Source organism: Dermacentor andersoni, chromosome 7 (assembly GCF_023375885.2).
Source record: "Dermacentor andersoni chromosome 7, qqDerAnde1_hic_scaffold, whole genome shotgun sequence".
Lineage (NCBI taxonomy): Eukaryota > Metazoa > Arthropoda > Arachnida > Ixodida > Ixodidae > Dermacentor > Dermacentor andersoni.
Window position 1 is genome coordinate 113286774 of NC_092820.1, and position 9350 is coordinate 113296123.

Genomic DNA, 9350 nt, shown 5'->3' on the forward strand with positions numbered 1-9350 from the left:
TGAACAAAAGCGTTGCGCCTCAATGAGCCCTGTGCTTTTTCTGCGCTTTGTGGTCGAGTTCCAATCTTGAAGTTTGTCGTAGACTTGATTATACAGTACATATAAAATGTAGACACTTTACACTGTTAAACACAACATTGTTAAAAGGTTCCCAACGATTTCAACAGCATGGAAAAGAATCGATGGCAAGTATGCTAAAGAACAATAATATTTAGAGCAAGCATAAAAGGTAACTAATAATTAGAACAAGCATAATAAGTGGTAACTTATTAATAGTGGTAACTTGCACCAACATTAGAGAGATGTTGCAAGTTATTGCGCTGGCGATTTCTAAAGTTTTACGACCATCATTAGTAGTATGAGGTTTGAGTCAGGTATAGGGGTATCCATTTAGGATCGCGTTTCCCGTAGAATAGCGCATGAAGTCTCGGACATGACAATAAAGCTTAAAATGAATTCGCCCCTTTACAGGGGCACATAGTGAGAACTGTGCACAGGGGCGTTCAACTACCAAACTTGATCATTGCGGTTGTAAATTTTCCTTCAACTCTGTGACCACAGTTGTTGAGATATATGAAGGGATACATTGCAGTTGAGTTGCTTAGCACAGTCATTGACTTGGCACTACTTGGTCTACTCGGTGTGATGGGTGTGCATCCGATTTGTTGCCTTGTCTTTAGGATAACTTCTTTGATGCTATGTTCTCGAACTACAGGGGAATTTTATTGTGTTTGTTGGTCAGGCTTTAGAGCGTAAAGATGGTGCAATGTCTTGAGAAATATTTAACTGCCAGATTTAACTATGACAATAGTTAAGCGCGTACTTCTGCCCCCATGTTTACTTTTGATCTTCATAAGAGTCTACATTGTGTTCTTCTTTTGTGAGGTATCATGATGTGTGGCTATGAACTCGTTGAGCATCGAGCTAAAGCGAAGATTTAACTGAACCTTGTCTCATCATTGTTTCATGTTTTTTCTGCAAAAGTGAAAAGACTACGATAATCGAGGCATTTCTTTCCAAAACTGCAAGCCAGGAGATATAAAACCGAATCGAACAGACGCTTGTCAAATCGATGCCAGGAATCAAGTTTTCACGGGATTACTCAAAAATATCCTGGTGGTGCGAGGGCTGGTTTATCAAGGCTATACGAAATTCGCTAGCAAGTAAGCGACATTATTCCACAGCTAGAGAAGATTCTGTCTCATAGCGTTCTGAACTGATCTTTCTTTTGTTCCGATAACCTTGTACGTGTTGTCTCTTTGCATGAAAGAACGCTGTATACGTTCTAGAAGGGTAAGCTCACAATCTGGGTTGATTCAATGCTTGTATTTCGTGCTTCTTTTAGGTTTTCTTCTAGGGCATTTTCAAGGCACGATTTGACATGGCTGCGGCAATGGACAGCGCGCAATGCTATCTGAAAAGGCTCAATATCTACGAATGCCCATTCCAATACTGAAAAGAGACGTAAAGCGACGAAGCGCAAGTTATAACAGAAGCTCAAAAAAGAAAATGTTTAAAAGGCGCTCATACTTCTTTAAATATCGGCATATGCAACAGTGTACCTGGGAGGAGAACAATGCATAAGGCGGATGCGAGGGTAGGTGCATTATTATAACTGCGTCGTTTCGGCTTCGTACTGCTGGTCCTGTTCTGGCCCTGCTGAACGTTGCTCCCATGATACGGCGTTTAACGTCTCGTAGTGATCTTCACAGTAAGAGTTGAATCTCAGTGAAACATTAAAAGAACTTAATGATCACTTAAATTCCTATTACCTTCCTATTGGTACGAGTAGTCACGTGGGTTGCGCGCAGCCAGCTGCTACCCTTGGAGTGAGCATGGCTAGGTTTTCTCCAATGTATCCTCCTTGTCCCCATTGTGCACTGTGTAGCGCCGTTTTTATTAGCTAACAAAATTTAATTACAAAGGAAAGGTGAAAAGAAGCCGTCTGGATTTGAAGGATGCAATGTAATGTGCATAGAGCAGCATATATCAATGGTTCAAATATGGTGTAGCCACCCACTTTTGATCAAACTGATATTAGTTCGTGTGAGACTATTGCGTAGTCCATTAACAAACTCGAGGCAGACGTGAATTTAAGATGTCGCAATATGACGTAGCTATCCAATATTCAGCTTCCACACAACTGTCCGCCTCCTGATATTATATGCTCGTCAGTGTGTTTCGGAAACGAAACTGGTTTTTAGCAGATAATTCTAGCGAAAGTAATTTACAGAGACGCTACATCAGTGATGGTTTATCAGGTCTCTGGAAGAATTTTCCACAATTTGTTTTTAGTTGTCTCGTGGCTTTAAAAGTCAATCAGATCTAACAGGAGTCTGCCGCATTAACAAATACGGATCGAACATACCGGTGCAGTGAAGAACACAAAGCAAGACATCACTGGCGAATTCTTGTGTGGCCGGAGCAATGCGTAGTGAGAAAGCAATGGAAGCAATCTTCTAAGGCGCACACTTCTCGCGTGCCGAAGCATAGGAACGTTCAATTTAGGATTTAAGACCCGCCGTGGTTGCTCAGTGGCTATGGTGTTGGGCTGCTGAGCACGAGGTCGCGGGATTGAATCCCGGCCACGGCGGCCGCATTTCGATGGGGGCGAAATGCGAAAACACCCGTGTACTTAGATTTAGGTGCTCGTTAAAGAACCCCAGGTGGTCAAAATTTCCGGAGTCCTCCACTACGGCGTGCCTCTTAATCAGAAAGTGGTTTGGGCACGTAAAAGCCCATAATTATTTTTTTTAGGATTTAAGGCCGGGCTATATCAAGCCAGAACGCTTAACTAACTTCAAAACCAAGCCTTATGTTCGGCAAACACGCTGCGACTATATGTGATTTGTTAAGGGCAGTGGAAGTTTAGTGGTATTTTTTTTTTGCCTAGCCGCGTCGTTGACAGGGATTGTCCCAGCGTAATATGTCAACAAAACAAGTTGGATATTTTTCACAGTGATGAAGTTCTAAAAGAGTTCTCCTTAGGTAAGCCCATAATACTCGTGGTAGGGTTTTGCCCGACTGTAATATACAAAAGAAAATTTCAGCATTCTCGGAATTTCTGGTGTCTGCCAGTGTATTGCGACGTGAAAAATAAGAAGTGTTTATGCAGACAGTGTTATTTCTGCATAGGTATTGCAAGACACGCACGGACTTACGGTAATGCACAGGTATGCCTCGTAGGAAGCATTATAGCAATACGTGCGAGTTCTTGTCCCACATATTCAGAAGAAAATAACGTTTATGGCATCGGGATGAGTTTACTACGCTAGCAAGTGGAAGCCTTTACCCGATACTTCATTCAGTTGCTGCTCCTTTTTCTTCCTAGTGTAGAGCTTGCAAAAAGGAAGAGGTGGTTCCTTCCTCTGGCCTTGCATCATCTGCAATGAAGACATAGTTTAGTGCTGCTAAAGGAAGCACTGCAGCAGAAATTCATTCTTTCCGCTGTCCTTGTTTTATTTGCGCCTTACCTGTCTTAAATTGTAAACTTCGTACTTGTGTTTTTAAACTTGGCGAATTTCAACTTTTTACAAAACATATCAGCTTTATACAGTCAGTGGATGGTAGCTTTCTTTTTTTTTTAAAGTTCAACGCAGCTCATCAAAATTGGTGCAGTGGCTGTGTAGAAAAATAATTTCTCTGTTTCCATGTAATTAGATGGGACCACCCGAGCCAAAGCTTCTTGTAGGTTTTTTTTTTGTAAATACTGGAAGTGACTTGAAATGGTGCCTTCATGTGAGAGCATCTGCATATGCAGCGGACTGTTAAATTTCCAATTTTTTCTGCACGTGTTTTCACTATTGCAGTGATATGAAGCTGGAGAATATCTAGAGAGTCCCTATGTTACGACTTAAGTCTTCGCGAAGTTGTCAGATACAGTATGACAAAATAAGACGCAGTCGAACTGCGTTCTTATTCCCATATGGTTATTATCGTACGCCATGCAATTGCAGCAACCTGGCTGGCGAAAGCAGAAAAGAAATGCCTGTCCGTTCACGATGTGACTGTCAAATGAGCTATTGATACGCAGCGTCCGTTTCACATGTCTCGCCGTATGGTTTGTATTAGTGGAATCAGATACAAGTGAAAGTAATTTGTTTCCAATAACTGCGAAAAGATGACCAGCCTGTAAACTGACAGTGCGCGTCAACAGCAGCTAAGTGATCTGGTCGCGGTCATTCTGAAAACGCCAGGGGTGCAATAGTAAGCTAAAGTGTGCCGTACTTAATTTTAATGTATGAATAGATAGCTTAAGAAAGAAAGGAACAAACCTGTTGATAATTTCAGCTGAGAGACAGGCGAGGTGCACCATCCATTCGCTGTGAGCTTCTTCTTCTTCGTTCTATGCATGACACATACTGATGATGTGAAATTGTCGACGAGCAATATACAGACGCATTTTTGTAATAGGAAAAAAGTATGTGGCTACCAGCAGTGAGGTAGCAGTAGTCGAAAGAGTAATAAAACATCGAGGCTAACCCAATATAAGCCGCAAAATCATGTACTCGGCACCCGAGAAGTACGGCACGTCGAGGTGTTGACCACCCAATCTAGCTGAAGCTTGAATCGCGAGATCTTGCTTGTGATTTTTCGCACTTGCGATTTCGCAATTGTGAATTCGCAGATGCGGCAAAGGTGCCCTATTGGGCGCATTTTTCGTTATAGGCGAACATCACCCACTTTGGTGGTGTAATCTTCTGGCCTGAAAACATGGGCCGATCTCAAGCACAGTGCAGCCTAACGCATCGTTGCAAAGCGCTAGGTGTAACAAGCAGAGAATTCGAAAAACTGGCACGCGAGAGTAGCTTCGAAGAGCTGCCTTGGCATTAGAGAAGCCTGCTTGCGTTCATGGTCCGATGATTAGAGCATTTATCTTCTGTGTTGGGAGACATGGGTTCGACCCCACCATCGCTCAAGCATTTCTTTATAGTGTTACAGGCGTGCTTCACCCACTTGGGAGGTGGCAGCAGAAAACACGATGCGTATTGAGTGCGTTACAGTGTTCACGAAATCGTAAGTATGAAGGAGCTTCGAGGTATAGAAACGTCACTTTGCTAAAACGAGACTGCCGGGTGACCTGGGAACGTTATCGCGTGCATAGAGAACTAAAAGTCCTGGCCTAGTATATTTTGACCTTCGGAGTTGCTGAAGTTCTTTGGGAACTCGCACACGACGGCAGGGTCACCAGCCAATTTTAACGGGGATTTTAACTGCTGCCTGCCGGTTTGTATTTTTTTTTTGCTTTGGTGAAGGAACAAGTTCAGGCACGAAAAACGTTTCACGAAAACAGTTGGTCGTCTGTCTCATTTTCTTTTCGCCGAACAGGCGCTGAATACGCCTATATGCCAAGAATTCTTTAGTCTTCCTTTAGGTGCTCGCAAATTCGAAAATTGCCATTGGTGACACTTTGGCAACGACTGAAATTTGTTTCCTAAATTGGAGAAGTTACCACCGAGAAATACGAAGTCTAAGAGGGTGTTTAGTCGTTTAGGCGTCTGGGCTACTTGAAATCAAGCGAAAGACAGTGAAAAGAGATGCAGAATCAGCAGCCCCGAGTTAATGGCTGCTCTAAGCACCTCGATTGCAATGCCTGAGCTCTAAAGAACGGCAATGAAACCGAACGGATGTTAACATAAGGAATGCTCATGATTAGTCTTCAGTTGACCGACGCTGCACATTGTGGTGAACTTGTGCCTCTGGTAAGCGGGCGAAATCATTCTAAGTTTTATTCTTCTTTCAGGGTATTCCAGCGCAATGTTACAAGGATCTGTCGAGAACACTGCTCAGCGTAGTAAAATGAATAATCGTCTTGCTTATAGAAGTCTCGCCATTATGCGAAAGGACAGGCCGGCGAATTGAAACGACTTTGAAGTCACCAAGAAGAACAAAAGAAGAGTTGAGAAGATTTTCTTGAGTGCCTAAACTAGAAAGGTCTTTAACGATTTGTCTTCGCTGTCTGAAGGATGGCAAACGAAAAATTAGGTAAACACAATGCTGTCAAGTGCAGTTTCTCCCACTGTAGCCTTCATCAAACAGATTAAGTCCCGGATTATGGGGCAAGTACTATTTACGCACTGACGATTTTTAACACTATTATGGGTGTACCAAGCATGCTCCTTTCTACTGCGCGTAATGCCTTACATTTAAGGGGAAAAATCAAACATTCCATCGTAACAAACGAAGTTTTCCTTCTTGCCGGCTATTTCTAGCAGGTAAACATGATGATAGCTGCGGCAGACGACACTATAAACGTGTAATGTAAAGTTTAAGAGTTATCGCGGTGAAGCTGCATTACTAGAAATTTATGTGTGCCCAATGTGGTCAAAATCAATATACAGTTCGCAACTACGCCTTTTCTTCAACGCAGGTACAGTTTAAGCTGTTGAGTATACATAATGAATTTTATAGCTGAAGGGAAGGGTGTTTGTTAGCCGTGTGAAAACCCATTGCCCTTAACGCTTCATTGACGAATGTTGCGAACAGGCAACAAACCAGAAATTCTTTTTTTTTACCGAGTTTCCGTATTGAGTACAAAGCGTCTGACTGAACATCTTCGGCGAACACTGAATGACAGACAGCCAGCATCATCATTTGTTGGCTTAGAACAGGAATACAAGACGAGGCAGAAGACGTATGGCACGTGACTCGCTTTTTGTTTGATGCAGGGTCGGAGGAGGCAGACCAATTTAACATATCCGGCTGCAGTAGTGTCGCACCCGTGATGTGAACCGAATGAAATGTACACCTATTATACACATGTCTCGACGGCTGTCAGCGCAATTTCAAATGGAGACTATAGTCGGCTTAGGGTGAAGCCCACTTCCATTTTTCTGCCTGAGTTTTCCCTCCTAATACTAAAACAGTTTGTGCAAAACATTTTTTTTTTCTTTTCGTTGATTATGCTTATTCTTGACGTGTTTTGCACAATTAGACATAATGTAAACATTTTGGGGCTATTTAACTTTCGTATTTAAAGAGCTAGGTGCAAAATATTTTCCTGTCTATATAGGGGAACACAAGAGCAATCAGGAATAAAAGTCGTAACTGAAGAGAGTGAACGTGCGCAGCATATATTCTAATTTATATTGCCACGCGTAACTATTTTTCTTTTGCGGTGGCCGTATTTCAACGGCTATGAAATGTTGAGGGTCATCGCTCGGCGCAAGACGCGCGTTTCTGTATCGGATGTTTCTCCAGTGCTGTCGCTGTTTCTATCTGTTGCCTATGTTGTCGCCGAGCCTGGGTTAGTGAGATCGCGGGCACGACGCGAATGGCGGTGCACATTAGAGAACCGACACGAACACCCGCGATGTGTAAATAGCCGATGCGCTCGTCACTATAGGTCTGCCCGAGTTATAGCTTGTTTTCGTGTGCAGCGGTTCCACTGATTAATAATTCCGAGACATTCCGCTCTGTGAAGGTGGGTGGCCATCGGAGTTGTATATATGGTGATAAAAATGTTGAAATAAATGGCCTAATTAGATATAAAAGAGACATTCGCAATAAATTTTGTTTTTCCACGGTCTTTTTGTTGTTTTATTAAACTCCATGCCCAATTCTTGTTTTGATTTTTACCCTGCTTTTGTTGGCTTTCTTGGATTTAATATTTGGTCGCCAAGGTAACTATGGCTTTGTGATCGCTATGATGTACGGCACTGTGGTGACACTGGGAAGGTTCTTGGCTAATGTGAGGTCTTTGCACGACCAATGACGAGCCATGGGTACACTGATCTTTGTCTAACACTGAATGCCGAACCTTTCCATTTTTTGTCGGGCCGAGACACGTCTATGTTCAAATGACCCACAATTATTACGGGAGGGGAGTCGGTAGGGATGATCCGACAAATTTTAAAACACGTGACCTCTAGAGAGCCAATGAGAGAGTCAACATGGCGGATAATCGCCGCCAAGCAGCCGCCATGCGTGTCGAGAATAGAGCCCTTGATGCGTAACTTGCGGAAGACCGTTAAACAGTCCTTCCCCCCCCCTCCCCCCTTTCTGAGGCCAGAAACATCAAGAAGCTTCCAGCAAAGGAACCGAGCCAACAGACCGTAGTGAAGTGAGTGGCCGCGACTCTAGGCTTCGGCTTCACTTCGGCGTCAGCATCTTTGGCGGTGGCACGGGGAGAGGAAGCGCCGTCGTCCCTGATAAGCGATGGGCTCGAAGCACGCTTGAGAGCGCTGCATAACGATAGCGCGTGAGCGTAGTCATGCGGTTTTATTTCGTATTTCGCGGGATTTCTTTAACGCCTAAACATATCACCTCGCAGCATGTACGTTGCCACAAAAATTGGACTGGTCGTTTCAGAACCCCTTTTACAACCTATGGAAACGCACTTCGCCCTAAAGCGAATATTAAAAAAAATGAATCATTGATCTCAGTCAAATGAGTGAGCGGATATATATAAAAAAAGTATCTCGAGGAGCGTCACACGATGTCAAACCATATGGCGTTGGGTTCATCCAGCTACAGTCAACCACATTTTTAAAATCGTCGCTTCGAGTGAAATGAAACACCCTGCTTGTCCATTGATGACGGAAACCCATTGGCATCAAGGCTCGCGTGAAAAAAAAAAAAAGAGGAGGTTGCGCTGGTAAGCGGGCAGGGGAGAGGCTGCGTGCGAAAGGTGGACCTAGGGCAACGTTGCAAAGAACCATAAATCAATATACTTTCCGCGGGACCGCATACGCGGAGAGCATTCGCGCGCAGCAGGGCGCCTACTGCGCGTTCGGCAGTGGCTTTTTAATTTCGCCCTGTCAGCCGTCAACTCGTCACGCAAGTCGCCGCGCAAACAAAGCAGCCTTTCAAAAGTGGGAACGCGACATGCGGTTTACGTCGCGTCGCATCGACGCGAAATCGAGTCGTAATTGCCGGTTTGACGGCGCCTTGCGACGGCGGGGCGGCAATGTTGCGCGCAATGTCGCGCTCCCGCACAATGCGACACGACTGCTTCTCGCTGTTCAGCAACATCCTTCGCGTGCCTCGGTTGAAGGGCGCTGGACCTTTTGTCTCGTCGGATGGAAGAACGTGCCGGAGTGTGCAGCCGCCGGAGAGAGGATCTTAGGAGCCGTAAGGAACGGCGCGCTTTATCGCTCAAGCCGCCCGTTATTCCTGATCGCGATGACGGTGTCACGGATTCTGCTGTTGGCGACGGCTCTTCAGCTGGCAGTGCCCGTTCGCTCGACTTCGCTTGCTGGAGACGCAGGTAAAGTGTGCGATGCTACTGGACCAGCATTGGAAAAGCGAGTTTGCGATTTCGTTTCCAGAAACACTCATCTGTCTATCCAACGCAAAAGAAGTTCATGAGAGATCGACTATCTCTCGCTTAAGCTTCGGAATGTGTCCCA